Source organism: Phalacrocorax aristotelis, chromosome 7 (genome assembly GCF_949628215.1).
Source record: "Phalacrocorax aristotelis chromosome 7, bGulAri2.1, whole genome shotgun sequence".
Taxonomy (NCBI): Eukaryota; Metazoa; Chordata; class Aves; order Suliformes; family Phalacrocoracidae; genus Phalacrocorax; species Phalacrocorax aristotelis.
The window spans coordinates 16790957-16809909 of record NC_134282.1 but is presented as its reverse complement, the minus strand read 5'-3'; the positions used below and the strand labels follow the sequence as shown (position 1 = coordinate 16809909).

The following is an 18953-nucleotide window of genomic DNA, read 5'->3' as shown; positions in this document are numbered from 1 at the left end:
GCCCAAGTCAACTGAAGGATTTAAGAAGCCCTCAACCCAGAGAGCTCATGAACACAATTAAGGGAAGGCACCAGAGACCAAGTCTGGACAAGGAGAAGAGTGAAGACGAGAGTGATACAATAAAGCTTAGTTTTTAGAAAGCAGATGGGTCCAAATCATGCAAGAAGTCTTTAATATCCCTTAAGCAGGAAATAAGTGATGACATGCTGTCATGTTGCTGTGTCAACAGCTGACACAACACAGCAGGATAATTGCATGGAGTCCCACATTATTTTAAAAGCCCTCTGAAGTTGCAGAGCTAGGGCAGAGGAGCCTCAAGCCTTGCAGAGCAACGGCTCTGCAGAAGATCCGCTGCTGTGGGAGACCCCAGTCCTTCAGCAACCAGCCTGTGCTGTGGGGCTGCAGCCAGCCCTGCCATCCACAGAAAGCATCTGGGGTTCACCGCAGACAGTTACTGATACAAGACCAAAGCACCAGCCTCCCTTCCCTTCCCCCCTCCAGTAAAACAGTACTCTGACCCAAATTGTGTTCAAAGGGTTCATTGTTGTCTGGCCAGCACATGAGATGCTTGAAGCTAGCCTGGAAGTCCTCAAGGTTGTGGACAAAGTTCTGCATGTCTCCAGCAGGCTACAGCACTTCTGAGAGTCTCCTTTATCCTTAAGAGGGGCTTTTTGTTTGCTTTTAACGTTAGGCACAAGAAACAAAACATTCCTCCCTCCTGCTGCTCTCTTTTTCTTTCTTATCAGAAGCAGCCACTCAGATTTTCACCAACACGATCGCCCAGCTGTTTTTCTAAAGGTCTGCGTATTTACTTTCTCTGCTTTTTTTCAGCAGTGGGATGCAGGAGGCAAGTCCTTGAGGACTGGCCCACAGGGTCCTGCCATGCTGGAAACCAAGAGGGATATTTCCAGGAAATCATGGATTTCTTAGCGCTGCCAACTGGCCTTGCATTTCTGCTTCCAGCAGCGGATTCGTCAAAAGGCACATACTCAGATATCAGCAGAAAGAACAAACCCTAAGTTCCCTATGAGCCTCACGAAAAGACTACCCCTATTCAGCACAAATTCTGCAAAACGCATTCAATCTCTAAGGAACAGCTTTGTTTACAATCTGGTTTTGTTTGCCGGACCACGATGTTAGAGACAGCCTCTGCATAGATGTGCCTCCCACATGGTTTTGCTCTTCAGAGTGATCCTGCCTTTGGGAGAAGTTTGCCGGAGTTACCAAGTGAGCACACACAACCCTCTCCCCTGAAAGCAACACATTAGGAAATGGTCTGGGCTCATACATCAGAGTAAGTTTTTTGCTCATTAACCTATTCATTTACTCCCACCAGCAAAGCCTCCCCCCCTGCCCCAGGTTAGTGCCTCCATCCCCTACAGCAAGCGAGTGCACAAGAGCATCCTCAGCAGGTCTGCGCTGAACCAGCTGCAGCGCTGCTAGCCAAAGCAGGAGGCAGGATCCTGAGCCATGGCTGTGACTCACTCTCCTGGCCCTGCCAAAGAAGTAGTTTTGGAGCAAGGAAGTGACAGGGAGATTTAAATTAGAAAGCTGGTGAAACAAATGAAAGAAAATCCTCTTCAGCTCCTTCCTTGGGGTCAGCACGGAAAAGGGGAAAGGGAAAGGGTGTGCAGAGCATGAGAGGTGTCCGAGCATGGCGTGGTGCTGCACCAATACAGAGACAGGCTCTGGCCAAGCAACCTTTTCTTCTACATCAGTGCAACGCCCTTTTCAGCGTTTCGCCACCCGCCCTAGTGAGGCAATGACTATGTCCATGCTGCTGTTTGGCATACAGCATGCGAGCCAATGAGCTGTACAGGCATGTCAACATGCTCTATAGGGTGCTGCCAACCACGCCGGTGCTGGTCGGGTTTCCTTCATGACCCTCTGCCATAGAACGTTGGAAGAAGTAAAACAAACCCTGAATGTTTTCCCCACCACTACATATAAGGCTGAATGCTTCTACGTCCACATACAGGTGCAGGGAAGCATTAAGACCTAGAACCACTGCAGTCAATGGCAAATCTCCTAACATTAAAGGGGCTCAAAATACAACCACAGGTAATGTGGGCCAAAAAAACAGATGCTCCAGGTTTGCCTATCTCTTCAAAGCCACGTCCCAAGCCCTCTCTCAGTTTGGCACATTAAATCCAGCTCTTTCTTATATACCAATTACATAGTTAGCTGCAGTGCTAGCTGGGCTGGCAGTCCCACAGGAGCACGACACGAGCACACAGAAGCAGACAGGGTGGTGCTCACCCAATGGCTTTGCTCCCCTCTGGTTCACACTTCTCCCTTCTTTGCTCTGGGGACCCTCCCAAGAAAGACACCGCTGCTGCTGAGCATCACTACAGACAGGCTGGGTTGCAGGGGCCCCTACACACCTTCTGCCCTCTGTGGCCAAGGGTTAACTCCACTGCTTACTTTGACGCTTATATCAAATCTGCAGATGGGGACAGGGGAACTTTTTATGTTTCCCAGGGAGAAATCCATATTTTTCTTACTACACTTTGAGCACCATAATGAATGACCCTGACAAGGGTCAGCCATGCATATAGTGGCAAGAAGAGGTTGGTGGTACATTAGATCAGCCTGAAGCATAGCCCAGAAATACTGACTGAAGAAATCTGAAACTAGGACAAGTGCCTGCCCATAAATCACATTGCTGTGAAGAAGGCTGGAGGCATGGTGATTATGGCTCAGGCTAGCGTTAGACTTGTAAGATAATCTCCTGCTCTGTGTTCATTTAATGCAGACCCCATTTTTCTAGCCCCTCAGGACTGGGTCTGCTTAGGCAAATTAAACATATAATGTGCTGTTAACAAAGATTAGAAAAAAATATGAGTGCAGTGACTTGGACCTACAACCATCACACTGACCCGAGAGACCACTGTGCTAGGACCGACCCAGCCACGTCCACAGGCTCAGTGTAGATGGAGCTGAGAGTGGTGCCCATGGCTGCAGTCAGCACTGAGCATGATGCCAGCCCACATGCCAGGATGTTTCCTGCTAAGTCCTAGGAGCTCTTCCAGCAGGGTCTGGTCACATCAGCTCCACACCAGTGAGGTCAGTGTGCAGAGTAAGCATAGCCTCGGTCAGGGAAGTGCCACATCTCCTCACCTGCCCCAGCCCCCAACATAAACTGAGATGTTACAGCTCCAGCATTTGCCAGCATAACTTCTAGTTTAACGTGCAAAACAAACCACAACAATTAATTACACCTCTAAGCATCAGCACCCAGAGTTCCCAGCACAGAACCTCTACTAATTCTCCCAGCCAACTTTTAAGGTAAAAAGCTGTCACTGGGACTGCTGAGAAACAGAGACAAGTCATTTGGGTTGAGTCTGCAAGCCAAGGAGAAAGTGGGCTTGGCCATGGGAATGGGCCTGGACCAGCTCTAGGCTGATGGTTGGGGTTCACAGTTATTACAGGATACGCATCCCAGAGCAGTTACAACCAAGGCAAACCTGACGCCTCTTCCTGTGCTTATGTCCCTGATCCAGGACGCTTCCTACAGGAAAATCCATTATATCCTCTCACATACACACACACTTTTGCCCAAACACCTTCTTTGTCAAGTTTCAGCCCATGGCTGAGATTTGATAGCTCAGTTAATAACCAGGGGAGGTCTCAGTTCAGAGCAAGGAAGATGAAAAAGTCAGGGTCACTTTTCCCCACAGCCCTCTGTGCCTAGTAAGAGAGACAAGCATCAGGAACAGGAGAAGGATGCTGGGCCATGGCCCTTGGGAAATCCCACTGCATGACTGGCCGGGCAGGCTGGATCAGCTCCCAGGCAGGCAGGGAAGATATTGTCAAGGAAAGAAAAGGTCTGATTAGGCCTTTCTACCACTAATAATATCAAAATAGCATATTGCTTTCATTGGCAGTCAAGCAGAAAATGAAACGGTGCAAAAAGGAGAAGCCACAGGTGAAGTGGACTGGAATAATGTGGTGTCTACAGAAACAACAGCCTTCAAGTGCCCTTAATACTCGAGTTCTTCTCTTGCACATTGGGAGGTCTGTGAGGTACAAGCTATCAACTCTTACTCCCCACCCCATGGGAATCCTCCCACGCTCCTGCCTTTGCATTGCTGGTAAATTGGCAAGTGTCTCCTCCAAGCTACAGCAAGCCCTTGGGAAACAGGAGCCGGATGGTCCTCTCGCCCACTCTGGTGCACTGGAGGAAGGACATCCTCATTTTCCACCTCTGAGAGCCATTAAATTGCACTTTTTTTCAGTGCAAAGGGGAGCAAAAATGCTTTTGTCTGGCATTTAACCCCAATAATGAATTGTAGGTCAGAAGCCTGACTCGTAGGCTCTCAGCTCTTAAACCAAAACCTGCCAAGGACATCTCCTTGCTGCTACACAGAATGACAGCTTAGACTTTGCCAGACTTTGATGCCTTGGATCTCCCCCACTGGGTCTGTTGCACCCCACCTGCCTCACAGACCAGACAGAGCCTAGGCTCTCTGGGGCAGGGAGGGTTTGGCAACATGGCTGGACCCTGGACACTGATTAACAAACTAAAGCACTGACCTTTTCTGACTCCCCGCTGCTATGGCAGCAAAAATAAATAAAAGCAGGAATACCAAAGAATTAATTGAAGCAACTTATTGGAACCCTCTAGAGTGTTCCTAAATTAACTTCCTTTTTTTTTTTTTTACTGCAGATCCTGTGCAAATCCCAGAGCACACAATGGGAGGGAAGCAGCATGCATATGACAGCACGTATCTAGCAGGTACCCTGTAGTGGGGGATAAGGGTGCTGTAAATCTTCGGGATGATGTTTCCAGCCCACAGTTCCTGAAAGCATTAGAGCTCTTATCATCTAAACACACAAGCATGCTCATACACAGCAGCTGGCATGTTGTAACAGCATGCAAACTGTGTACAATGTTTGTACAGACCTACATGCACTTATATATAATGCACATACCATAAGAAGGGCAAACTGTATGCCTGGAGTCAGAGCTAGGCAGAAATGATCAGTTTAGAGGTGGTGTGATGCACCTCAGTTCCAGAATTCAAAGAGTACGGCTAGAGGCCAAAGGTACTTTTCTTTTTTCTTCTCTGTGGCGAGTGTCTCCTTCCATATCACCCTTACTCCCAGGAAAGGCTGAATATAAATTGTCTGCTAGTTCACAAGAATAATGGAACAAACTGGGCCACAGCAGGGCTTAGCACTCTCCCAAGCTCAGCTGTCCTTCAACCTAAAACTAGCACCAACAAGAAAGTGACTGGAAACACCCAGGTTGTGAGGCTCAAACCTCAGCCTGCTCAGAGCTCTATTGAACCTGCAGCCCAGTGACCCATGCAGGGCTGAGATGGTGCAAAAGGCTCCGTGCGTGAACAGTGTGAATCTCCCAGCCTTTGCAGGAAGGGGGCTATAAAGGGTAAAAGGCAGGGACACTGGTGGCTGTGGGTGAGCAGGATGATGGAGTTGGCAAACTTCTGAGCCCTCCCCTTCTCTGGGATGCTAAGACCAGATGGCTTTTGCTGCTTTCAGTAGTCTGTGCAGAGAATGGATGCCTTTTCCGTACATGAAACAAATTATCTTCTTGCTCTCAAGGATACACTTCCCTCCCACATGTCCATCTAGTTAATGTACATTTACAGCTCCTCAAGGGGAGGGAAATACCAACGACCGCCATCCCACCTCGGTTGCTCTGCACTTTGCTTCCTACAAGAAAACAGCCCTTTTGCTGCTGGAGGGCAGCCCAGCAGAGCAGGGTCCCCGGGGAGGTGAAGGGCAGCAACTGGGGCCACGATTTAGGTCGAGATGGCTGCTGGCAGCACTTCAGCTGGCTGTGCTAAAGAGAAAAAAAGAATAGGGGGCTGGGGAGTTAATGTCATTAAGTATCTGACAGCTGGAAAATGTGAGCAGCCATTGTTTGCAGCCCCCCTACAGCTCCTCCCGACAAACAAGTCTGCTGAAAGCAGCAGTAATAAAGCATAAAAGCCAAGACTGGAAATATTGACTCCCCTTCTCTGTCCCACTGCTCCCACTGAGGGAACAGGACGGCTCTGAGCTCACCCCGCCCTGGCTCGTGGGCCCATGTCTTCCCCACACCTCCCGTCCCTTGCCCTCATCCCCCTTGCTGCTTTGAGGCAGTGGCTTTGGGATTTATGCCGAGAGGCCTGGGGAGGCTGCAGCAGGAGCTTTCTCATCTTTCACCCGCTCAGAGCAGCTGTGCTCCATCTCTGCAAGCAGATGTGGCTGCTATCACCATAGGGGTGAGCAAACTGCCTCGAGTGCAGCTTCTGTCCCCACTGAGCTGCTGCACGGAGGGATAGAGCAAGCCAGCTACACCCCACATCACCAAAAACCCAGAAACATTGCTTTTAACCCTTCACCCAGCTCCACTGATGAGAGATGCTAGAGACCCTAGGAGTTGCCGGCTGCCAGCTGAAACAAACTTGTCCTCTGCAGCCTGAGAAATGACCCTTACACGGCTTCTCCAGTGTGCATGAATGTTTTAGTGTTGGCTGCATGAGACGAGAAAGAAATCCACAGCTTAAGACACATGCATCATCTTACACCAGCCAACACTGGTCAACAACTCTAGGGGCATCAACAGCTTATTTATCTCTTAACCTTCAGGCCACCTTCCCTTGTAGTAGCTGAACCTGAGCCCATGCCACGTTCCCCATGCACAGCCTGGCCACTAACCTGCTCCCAGCAGCACCCTGAGCTCCCCCAGCGTCAAACTGATCTGGTGCCAACCTGGGCGGGAGCATGCTGGAGAACACTGCAGGGAGGAACCTAGCTCTGGGGAGAAGATTTGAAGGCAAATTTTGGCTTTTTTTCCTTTAAATCTTCCAGAGGATTTTCATCAACAAATCTTCACAGTCTTATTCTGAAAGTACTAAACTCAGGCACTGAAACTACATCCCACTTCACCTCCCATAATGATGGGCAAGTAAACCACAGATTCAGCTCCAGGATCTCCAGCTGCATGGGCAGATGTGGGACTCCTAGCAAAGGAGGTCCATATAGTGGGCTTCAGGTTTATATCTGATCACAGGCACAGGACTCGACTGTCACATCACTCAAAGGACTCAAGGGAATTGCCAGTGGTCCTGTTCAAACTACCCCACACTTCAACAAGAAAAGAAGAATTTCCTTCAAGGCAGCATGAGAATTAAAATTGACCAGTGTTCATACCTAGATGCTCCCTTTCACATCTTGATTGGGTCCTCCTGCATCCCACATCAATAACAAACTCGCAACCTACCCAACAATTCTTTCAATCCCACCCCCCCCCCATGAAGGCAAGCAGCAGTTGGGAAGCAGCACTTTCAATAAGTTTCCTTTTCTTGATGGAAGCAAGCAGATTTAACTATTTTGTAATAACTAGCACCTAAGAACAGACCCAAAACACATTGCCTGGGAAGATATAACCACAGCTCCTTTCTCTCACACCCCTGAAAACTTCTGAGGAAATACAGAGGAGGACCTTGCATGGCGTGCAACTTCTGCATTACGAAAAGTCATATTCCCCAGCACATCCTAAAGGAGAGAGCAGGTAAAGTGATGTTCAGCTTAGGCTGAGCCCACTGGTAGGATAAAGAAAGTACTTTCATGTTTCAAAAAGTACCTTAAAATGCCTGATAGCATATCCTCCTTCCAGGTTTCAAGCCAAAGTGGAGAGTGAATGATGATGTGATGGCCAGCCAGATACCCACTCCCAGTTGGTCACAGAGAAGTAATTATTTTTGGCCATGGCAAATTTTCCTCTGTCCTGCAAATCTGCTAATGGCTGGGTTCTTGGAAAAGGCCAGGGTAGGACTATGCCTCTTGTGCTCAGACGCAGGTGCAGACCCATTCTTGCATGCACCAAGGAACACGATTGTACTACAACCCTCTAATCGGAAAGCTCAGATGTTGTTGAACTGGAATTGCAAAAAAAATGGGGTAAGGAAATACTTGAGAAGAAACCTACACTTCTGACTTGGTCTTTTTCTGCTCATTGTGTCTCTGTGACCTGGCAGTGTCCTTTAGGAGTTTGGTGACCATTTTTCATAAGTAATCAGTGTCCTGGAGTATTGGGGTATACCACACATACACTGAGGTATCTCATTAGCTTACTCATGTGGGTCAAATCCTGTGAAATTAATAGTAATTCAGACTATTGAGTCCTGATTTCATCTTTTCACAGCATCAAAACACTAAATGACACCAATACCCCTTGACCTTAAGAGTTCTTTGCTCAGCACTTCATCAGGTGATACAACTGCAGCACATCTACAGCAACAGCACATGTACACGCCCCCATGTGCGTGCAATAGCAATAACTGAGATCCCAGAGACATTAATTTTCTCACCCCTTCCCCGCCGAGTCCCACACACTTCCGCAACAAACAGGAGGATTCTGATTAAGGCAATTCACATGGGTATAAGCCACATTTTCCCTGGCATCTTCCTCACTGGATACTCACTAACTCCAGAAAGAGCATCACAGCACCTCACAGCAGCTTGTTTCAAAGCCTTTGTGCCTCCTTCCAGGCCAGCTGCCTTCCCCTCCTTTGTCTTTGTCCAACTGGGAAACACACATTTAATTACATTCATTTATGTTCAAACAGGCCTCCTGAAAAATAAGTGGATTAAAAGCTGGTCTGGAAAAATATTTAAACCCTATTGCAGCACACTGCAGACAGCATACTTGGACTGCAACGTAATTCAGGCAATGGGTAATGCAAAATGCATTCTGCAGTTACCCAGGTAATTCAGAAATGCAATCCCCTGCAAGAGGTATTGGGAATTTAAGATCTGCAGCACAGCCAGCCCTGCTACCTGTGATGCATTTAGCAGATGGCAGAGACCCACAGCCTCATCCATCTACCTTTGATCTTATGTTCTAGTCCTTCCTTCCAAGTCTAAACAATCATTTAACCACTGGAGAGGCTCAGTACATTTCTGCAACAGATCTAAACTCCTCTCTGAACTTGCAAGGGTAGGAGCTGCACATATTCATCTCCAGGCAGCAAAAGAGTACACCCACTCATTCATACCCTTGATCACTTCACTGTCATCCAAGACCCACATATGGATAATCTGCTTGAACACGGCCTTTCCATCACAGCAGATGGTTAATGCTATAAACAAGCTGGCTGGTAGCTGGCTACTGAGTTTGAACATCAACACCCTCCTGTTTGCACTTCCTACTGGTAAGCATAGCCAGGCCAGCGCTGCTCAGCTTCCAGCTTCCTAGGAGAGGAACCCTCCGGAGGCAGTGCAAGCCTTTCCTACCTCTAGACATCAAATTCCAGTCACGCAAGGCAGTAAAATGCTAAAAAAAACCAAAAACTAAAAACCAAAACCACAACAAACAAGCAAACAAAAAAGTCCTATGAAATCAGAGCCAAAGAGTCAAAATGGCGAAGTACCTGGTACATCCATGCCAGGGGTGCAGAGACATCTGACTGTACATAACACACATTAACCACAGACCTGGAAGCACTGGGACTGTACAGCCCAGGTATCAGGGCAATGCAGCTGGGACAAAATAAGCATATTTCCAGGATGCTGTGCTGAAACGAGTTAAGTTGTGCCTGGAGCATTTCTCAGCGGAGGCCACAGCAGTATGCAAACACAACCGAACTGTTTCCAGACCCATGCAGGTAACTCTGCATGGTGCCGCACTGCTCCACGCTGACTTGCTGGCCCAGATGCTGACTGCACAGGACACCAACTTCCCTTGTGCTCAAAGAAACCAGGGGCATAGCTAGAAACAAGACTCCAGGACTTGTTAAGCCAACGCCTTCCCTTCCAATCCATACCACACAAAGCTGCTGGCTCTCAGAGTTGGCTTTGTGTGGGGAAGAAAAGAAGGGACAGGAAAAAAAAATTTGTAACAGTTTTTGCAGCCCAGTGAAAAGTTCTGCAGCATTTGGCAGACCATTAAGACCTGGACAAAATCACTTTGCTCCAGGCTTCAGAGGAAGCTTTCACCCTCCCAGCTTTTCTTGCCTCCCTTCCCTAGCACAGCCAGAATGCAGAGCTGGCATGCTCTTTCATTTAATTAAGCAACAGCAATTAGGCAACACATTTTTAAGCAGTTCTGTTGCAGCCGAGCTTGCTGTTCCTTGGGAAAGGGCTGGCTTTAGTATTCAACCAGCAGCTGTGTTCAAAGTGCCAAATCACTGGGTCAGAAAGAGGAAGCTTGATATGTAAACAGCCTTGTCACTAATTACCCCATTCTTTTGAGTGAAATGCAACGGCTTTGCTCCATTAGAGCCTCAACTTCCTCAGGGGCAGGGGGAGCAGGCAGGGATGCTGCAAGAAGCAGGAATTTGTCTGACGGTTAAACCAGAGCCTGGGAGACATAACAGGAACAGCCTTGCTGAATATGCACTGTTGTACAAACCTAGCTGCCAGAAGCCAGTTACATGGAGTGGTCCCTCTCAGCATGGGCCTGGAGGATTTACTTGTCTGTTCCACAGGCTCTGGGCTGACATTTATCACAGCAGATTGCATAGGAGAGGGGGTTTCTTTCCCAAGTACTTTGGAGTGGAATCCAGAGATTGCTGTCCCCTCCTCAGAAATTCCTTAGGGGGGTGACATAGCAGATCGGGGAAGGGGAGGACTCCACCAACTAGTAGGGAATTGCACCCAGCTTTCCTCCTTGCTCCAGCGGGAACCAGGGACTTCATGTGATCCATGTGGTGCTGAAAGCATGTTCCAAAAGCCCTGAGAAAAATGCTGAACGACTCTCTCACAGACAGCATTCAGCAGCTGCAAAGTAAGCAGTGCCTGGAGGATGGTGTCTGAGGCACCATGGCTCTGGCTGTGACACTCTGGGAAGCAGCACAGGTCGCCAGGCAGCACCACCGCCCTATGACTCCTCTCCGTGCCTTTGGCTTTCACTGGGATGTAAGAGCAAGGCCATCTAATCTGTGTTCAGGGAGGCAGCAAGCAAAATTTAAAAAGATTTCCTGTTTTGTGTTTTTTCTTATTAAAAAAAGTAATGGCCATTCCTCCTCTGCTTCAATAAGTGCAAAGGTGGCCAAGGACACCCAGTAAATCTATCACACACACATGCTCCACTTCTCTCTAAGCTGAATATTTACAAATTTCTGAAGTGCTGAACCTCCTCAAGCCATTCAGCTTCTGCTTGCATCTGTAATATCTATAGTGCTTCTGAGATTTTCTGCAGCTACCCTAAATTAATGAAGATCGGAAACTAGGCTTCATCCATAACCCTGAAGGTCAATCACATCATTTTGCTTCAATATGCCAAACAGGCAAGAGGAAAACAAACGTATGGAGTTTCCAAAAGGAAGATGAATGAAGAGCCCTGTCCCAAAGGAAAGCAAAAGCCCTATACTAAGAAAGATAACTTAAAATAGTTATTCCTATCTGTCTGGATAGTGGCAACACACACAATTCCTGGGTGCTAGCAAGATACCTCAGACTATATGGGTTTTCCCTGTATTTCCAAGAGGTGGTAAAACATTCCTTGCTATTTTGGGAGAATGCCACCATAAAAATTTTGCATTCAAAATTAAACGCGGTTTTGCACATCTGAAGGGAGTTTGGCAGCCCCAGGACAGTGCCAAGAGGCTTCTCCCCAGTCCGGCCCACAACACCATGTTATGCTGAGAGCACAGCTGCTAGGACAGGAAACCCACCCTGGGGATGGGGAGGGCTTTACAGCCTGAAATTACTAAAAACACCAAATAGCAAGTTCGAGATTAAGAGTCACTTCACTGGATAGTCCTGTTTCCATGATCATGGGCAACAGCATGAACTGTGTGTCCTGTGCTCCATAGGTTGCCCCATCTGGTACACATCTGCTACCGCTCCTTGGGTACAGTTCCCAAGGAGGTGATGGGCTCTGGGAGCATAGAGGACCTGCCTTAGCTCTGAGATGATGGCGTGAACACTCCCAGCTACCCAGGGACGGGTGGGACATGCCCCACCATACACATTTCAAGGATCCAGTGTCAGCAAGGCAAAGGCAGAGCCACATCTCCAGCTGTGAGACCAGCTAGTTCTGCCCTTGCTGTGTACTGCCCAACAGGCTGTCACACTCCAAGGGAGATGTTAAAAGATCAAGTGATGAGAAAAATAGTCACCAACAGTTCTACACATGAGTTATGGGGCTGGAGGACAAAGTACATCAAAATGAGTAATAGTGGTCTGAGGGGACTGCACACAGCTGGAAAGTTGAGGTTTTTTGCTCCTGCCACGGCAGAAAAAAATCCAGCACCCATTGGTAGCTTCCAAAAGAGCCTCTTTTTCTAACCATTCCCATTGCCATCTACATGTGACCAGCAGGGGGGAAGTGGCTGTGTGTCACCTCTCATGGCCCTTAACCAGCATCCACTTCATTGCTCCAGAGCCTGCACAGAGGCTCAGATCACAATGCCCACAAGCATTGCTCAGGCTCTTGGTGCAAGATATGAAATCATCCTCCAGGGGAAAGCAGACTATGGATTTAAATTACGTGTTTGCAAGCTGTGTTTTCTCAGCAGTCAAAATTATCAAATATAAAGAAGCACCACGAGAGCTTCTCCAGGGACCTCCCTTTCTAGCCAACCTTCAACTCTCAAAGTAACATCCCTCAGTCCTAATTCATGTACTGCTTCATTGCCTTTAACAGCACTTTCCCCCAAATCTGCACTCTCTCTTCTGCCTAAAGCACTAATTTCCATTACCTCAAGAGGTATCAAATTCCAAACCTTTGCTGTAGCTTCAGGTTTTCACAGCCTGGTTACAGACACCTCATTAACCTCCCCACATCTGGTCCAGGCTACAAGGTGTTTGTTCTGCAACACGCCAGAATCAGTCAACACAACTGTCCGATTACATACAGGCTCCAAAATGTCTCATGTATTAAAAAAAAAAAAAAAAAAAAGGAGAAATTAAGCAGATGGCCTGCAGAGCACTGAGATTTGCAATTTTCTTCCTGGAAAACTTCTGCTAACCCCAGTTCCAAAAATAATACTAGGAATAGCCCTCCATGTGGGAAGGAAGCATTTTCTAAAAACCTTTGATCTCTGTGCTCCAGAAGAGGGAACTGACACATTAATTAGGACATATTGCTGAATGGGGTTGCTATCTCCCACCATAGGGCAAAACCAAAGCGGGTATTGAAACATTTCTGGCCAGATCCTGATAGAAATTTATTGGATCCTTTTTCAATTAACAAAGTATAGCAGTTCAACTCTTCCATAATCCCTACTACCATCTCTCCCCTAAATCACTGCTCATCTCCTACTAAGAATGCTTTCCAACAGTTCTCACCCAGAATTTTATGCAGGTTTGTATCTGCCCTTTTTTAATAGGTATGTATCATGAGACTTCCCAGATATAATGAATTTATCTATGGCTACAAGCCTCATTTACAAGGCACTGAGACACCATGGAGCGCAGGTGTGTGCTTGGTGGTTTACATCCAAGGGATAAACCCAGGTAGTCAACACTCCTGCTTGACCCTGGAGTGTCTCAAAACTTCGCAGGCGAAATGTCTCACTCACAAGTGCCCTTTTCCCACTAGGTTTCATTGTAAACTAGGATTTATGGGAAAATCACCCTTCAGACTGGACCTCCTACATGCACCCTCCTCTCCATGACTTGTCACCATTCTTGGAGGACATCTATGGAGAACACCAATTCCTGTCCATCTCCTCTCCAAGTCTTTACCTAATCAGTGTGAAGGGCCCTTGTCATCTAATCCCTCTTCAAGGCTAGGCTTCCTCATTTTGGAAACAGTATCTTCAAGTTATCGCTGGTCCCTTCTCCCATACTCCAGCATCAGCAGAGCCAAGTCCCTGGACACAGGAGTACGTTGCAGAGCTCACGTCCTCTTACAGAATTGCTTCTGTCTGTAGAGGCCACAAGCTGACAGCACTCCTTTGAATTCCTTTCTTGGATCAAACCTTGCTTGAAATACTGGATTTTCTCCACTTCTTCCACTTTCCTTCTGTAACATGAAGCAATACTTTTTCCCCTATAAAAACTGAAATTGGGAACACACAACCTTAATTTCAAGGTATTTATAATTTTGGCCCATGCAGTCTCAGCATTATCCTGCCAAGCACTACTTGCTGCTTGGAAGGCTGACAAAATGTGATCAGCCATAAACAAATGAGCTTTAACCCCACCACAGGACAGGAACAGAGGGGAAGGGAAAGGGGAAAGAAAGGAAAGGGAAAGTGGAAAGAAGGGAGAGGGAGAAGGGGGAAGGAAAGATAAAATTCTATACTTTTTAACTGGACCTTTTTAACTCTGGTAAAATCAAAAACAAAATAATAAAAAGGGTATATATAAAGCTGTTTGAAATCTATACTACAAGGTGGTAGCTGTATTAAGAGTAAAGGGTATCAGACACCTATCACTTTTGCCGTTTTGCAATGGCAAACGATGATGACCCTGCTGCAGAGTGACAGCACACTTACTGACTGGTCTATCAGTAGGTTATGGTAAGTATGAAGCCAGGATAAGGGGAAGACAAGTTATCAGCTCTCTTTGCAGTCAGAGAAAACAGAGTGAGGGGGGAAAGGTGGAAAACACATCTCCAGTTTTCTGAAGAGAGCTCATCTAAGAGCTGTAGCCTGAAGGAGCATGTATTCTGGGTGGCTTTATCCACAGACATGGTTGTAACAGAGATGCATGGGTTGAGCTGCTTAGTGATGCTTACATCTGAGAAGGGATTTAGGAAAGCTGAAAGTTAGCTACCCAATTTGGATAGTTGGAATTTGGCATAGCAATCTGACCTGTATTAAGTTTCCATCCACTTAAGTACTACTTGGAAGAGATTCTTAACCACTGTTTTTGTATCCTGCGCTTCCAGTTTGTAAAACAAGTTAATTGACAAAGAATCTGAGTTACCTCAGAGGAGGAGAACGATGAGAGACTTCCTCTGTCTGGATCTGATAATTCATTATCCAGTGGAGGGGAATTTGCTTGTAACAGTGACCACAGGCAACTCAGTAAAACGCTACAGAACTCACTGTCTTCAACACTAGTTGCAGCTTCATGGTGCTGCATAGCTGGCTCAGACTCCGTGCTATGACCTTATCCTGTTAACCAGCTCCCTGCAAGGCAAGAGGCTCCCCAAATGGCATCTTCTTCCACAGCAATACCCCACAGCTCTGGCCCTGCTCTCTACACCCTTCCTTATGAATTCAGCAGTGTTTTCCAATTTCATTGACAGGCAGCAGCATCTAGCATCTCCTGTCTCCTGGCATAGCAGAGCACGCACAGCCATTGCACTGCACACCATTAAGCAAGGGCTCAGCACCATGAACTCTCTTTCCCTGGGAATCAGAGAATCCCACTGAAACACTGAACAACAGGAAGTATTAAATCAGCATCTCCTCTGGAAAAATACCACAGGGAACCACCCACGGGACTATTCTGCTCTTGCTCTTTTGGCCCTGAATGCAACTTCCTCAGTAAATTAACCATCTGTAACAGGAAATGCTGCCTTTATCCATCCTATTGCCTCTGAAACATCTGCTCAGCTGTACATACCGTCAGCATTCTCAAGCAGGCGTCATCCCCCCTTGGTCTGTATCTGTGACACGTCTCTCAGTAGGAAGAGCCCTTTCTACAAGTTTCAGGAAAAAATACCTCTTTAGCCCGACATAGTTTTAACCCAGCCTTCAACTTACAAACACAGAGGATACACCTGCACTGCAATTAATCGGATTTCTGCAGAAATATGAGTGCTAGAATAACTTGAAGAACACAGGCTGCTCTTGCAAACAGCGTATCTCACAATAGCCTCAGTCTTAACAGTCCCGTGGCAGGACATGAGCAGCAAGAAATGCAAAGTCTATGCTTTGGGAAAAGTGAACACAAGCTAAACAGAGTCCAGCAGAGTTGGGGAAAAGAAAAATGAGGAGAAAACAAAAAAGAAAAAATAAAAAACAGCTGTATAAGGTCTGACTCAAGAGGGAGGGCTGAAAGCAGGGTTTTCTCAATATAGAATTGAAAAAAACGGGGGGGGGGGCTGAAAACAGCCTTCAAATGTCTAAAAACCTGATATATAAAAAGAAAGGTGATAAGGGTCTATGCACGTGCTTAGTCTGTAGTGTGCAATAATGCTTATCTTGCTATCAGGAAAAAAAATCCCAACTTGAAGAACAGGCAATCCTGGGGACATTTTCCTTGGGCATTTGGAATTCTCCTTCTCAGGAGGATTTTAAAAATACATACTCACAGCAGGTGGTAGGACTAGGTAAGTTTTTTAAGTGCGTCCCAACCCAACATTCGCACAAATCTATGACTCTGCAGAATTTCAATTTCTGAAAGATCTTGAGCGCTTTTAGTTCAGAAAATTTCCCAGGACAGATGATTTGCCCTAGTTCTTAATGAATCACTGCAATTCCTAACTGCCCTTAATATTAGAAATAAGCATCCTACTTATGCTCTGAACTCACCCAGTTCCAGCTCCCAGCAGAGCCAGTTGCAGGTTTGTCAGGTGGACCACAGAGCCTTCTCCTGGCATTTCGATTTTCCCACACTGCCCTGTGACCCCTCCACCCCACCAACCTCCCCATCCTGCCACCTCCACACACACAAATACACATGCACATTTATTAATACGGCACAGAAACCTCTATGTCAATCATCTGCATGAAAGGACAATTTAAATAGCATCACCTACACAGCGGTGCCACACACACCCCCCCTTTTTTTTGGTTTTTTTCAAGAACTTTTCAAGTTCTGAAGGAGTTGACTGAGTCACTGATAGACACATTACAATCAGGGGCAGCAAGAGGAAGGAGGAAGTGACAATTCCAGACCAAAGGCAAGGTGGCAAATCTTTATGCAGTGCATCATTACACTTTGAAGGAGCGGTAGATGCAAATCCTTTATGAAAGTTCAAAAGCAACCAGACAAATTCATAGAGGAAAAATCCAGCGGAGGCTCTCACAGACACAGACACCAACCTCAGATCCAGGCTGCCCCACAGCCACCAGTTCTGGAGGCTGGATGAGCATTTGAGGCAAGCATCACATCATTTTCGCTGTTCTTCTGTCTTGAGTGCCCAGTGCTGGCCACTCTTAGGGACCTTTATTTTAACTAGATACAGCTGCTCTTGTCTTAGTTGCCTAAAACTAAAAAGAAACCTTCCCCTCTCACCATACCATTAATCATCTGTTTTCTAGTGCACACAATGTTACTGAGAGTAACAACAGCAATAACAAAAAGCCTGGGACAAATAGGTTTTCTCACTAGAAAATCCAATGTGGTTTCCACACTCTATGTCCATAGTCTGTTATTGCAGGGAGATTCAAAGGAGCAGAATTGCAGGGAAGAGGTTATAACACACCCAGTACAGGGCTCGAGTTTATCTGGAAGGGAAGTTAATTGAAACAGAAAAATCCTAATTAAGATTGGAATCCCTAACAACCTTCCCAACACCCAGACAAGAAATTCCAGGTGGGAAACTGCTTCTCTTCCAACTTGGCCTCCTCCTGAATCCAGAAGTCAAAGAAGCCCTGTGCTGGTGAGGCAGCAGGTGACCTCTGATTTCATGCTGCTCCTTGGCACCCTACTGAACCCAAAAGTATAGACCTGGGAAAGAGATAGATGAAAATAAGTTGCTTGACTGATGTCATGGGTATCTTTGAAAACACTGGAGCAGAAAATCAATCTGTAATGCCAAGATCAGTGCATCAGGCACAGGCAGACAGCCACTCGTGCACCACTGCCTTCATCAGCCTTCTCCTTGGCTGGTACGTCAAGCTTCAGCCTAATTTACTGCTCTCCCCCAGAGCACCTGTAAAGCCTCTGATTGTTTCTTCATGCTGGGATATTTCAGCTAAAGCATCTATTGCATGAGAAGCATCAACAAGTCACTTGATGAAATTCAGATTAGCACTTCACACCTTTTAGGATAAAAATAACCAAAGGAAACTGGGATTCATCCCAAAACACACCAGACAATTCACATTAATCAGGGGATGATACACCTGCCTCATTTCCAATCCTTCACCTCCTCTCTCCAGCAAGATAAATGGCAAAGAAAACAAATCAACACCCTCTACATTCTTCTTCTGCAAGGATCCAGTTTCCATGAGACTAGTCTGCCTTGGCTGTGAGCTGGGAAGAGCTCTGCTCTTTCTCTAGGGCGAAGATGAAGAGGCTGCGCACAACCAAGAATGAAAAAGCCCATGAGTCTCTACATTTTCCAGGCTCCATTCCAGGCTGGTTGTTTATAACTGAAGTTGTGAAAGAAGTACAGCAACTCTTTTCCCGGAAACAATCTCTTTTGGACAAGTGTCACAATATAGGCATCTTCTAGCATCTTCCCCAGAATCTGCCTTTCTGAATCAGCACCACAGTAACTTCCCAGCCCAGCAAGGTTTCCCAGCTCCACGTGCTGCAGCCAGCGTCACAGCCTGAAACATCGCAGCCAGAAAGATTCCTAACTCCCAACTGCTGAAGCAAGAAGGCGATCTGCTCTCTAAGAGGCCAATGCCAGCCTTTGCCTCTGGAACTTCATTGTGAGGCTCATGGCAGCTGTCAGTGCTCAGTGCTTCTGAAAACTAACTTAGTTGCTCTCCTACAGGATGAGATACCAAACTGCAGGCTCTTGGTTTCAAAACGATGGGACCAAAAGGTTCTCACTTAGGGTTTGGTCCATTCTGCGACTTACCAAAGCCACATTGGTATTTCTACTCTGATCTATTCAGTGCTGCTTGCATTGACAGTGTCAGTACAGCAGTGCCCATATCCCAGTGAGGGGCTAAGAGTTGGTAGCAGTTCCCAGATTCCATACATCGCAGGGCTTCAGGTGATGAGCTCCTGAAGCCATAGGACCAATCAGGCTTTCTGAATGGAAAAGATATAAAAATCCAGGTCCTTCCTCTGCTATTTTGCTGAAGAATGAATCACGTCCCTTAAATTCTATTTTTGGCTGAAACCACAATGACCAACGGGGAGGTCTGCAAGGGTGGAAAAACCTGGAAAGTATAAGATGCAGCCTACCTCAT

The 18953-nt window shown here is 46.7% G+C and overlaps 1 protein-coding gene across 2 annotated transcripts in view; it reads right to left on the bottom strand.

Moving 5' to 3' along the window:
- P3H2 (prolyl 3-hydroxylase 2) overlaps positions 1-18953 on the bottom strand; it is a 77153-nt gene that overhangs the window by 36969 nt on the left and 21231 nt on the right. The window lies entirely within an intron of this gene.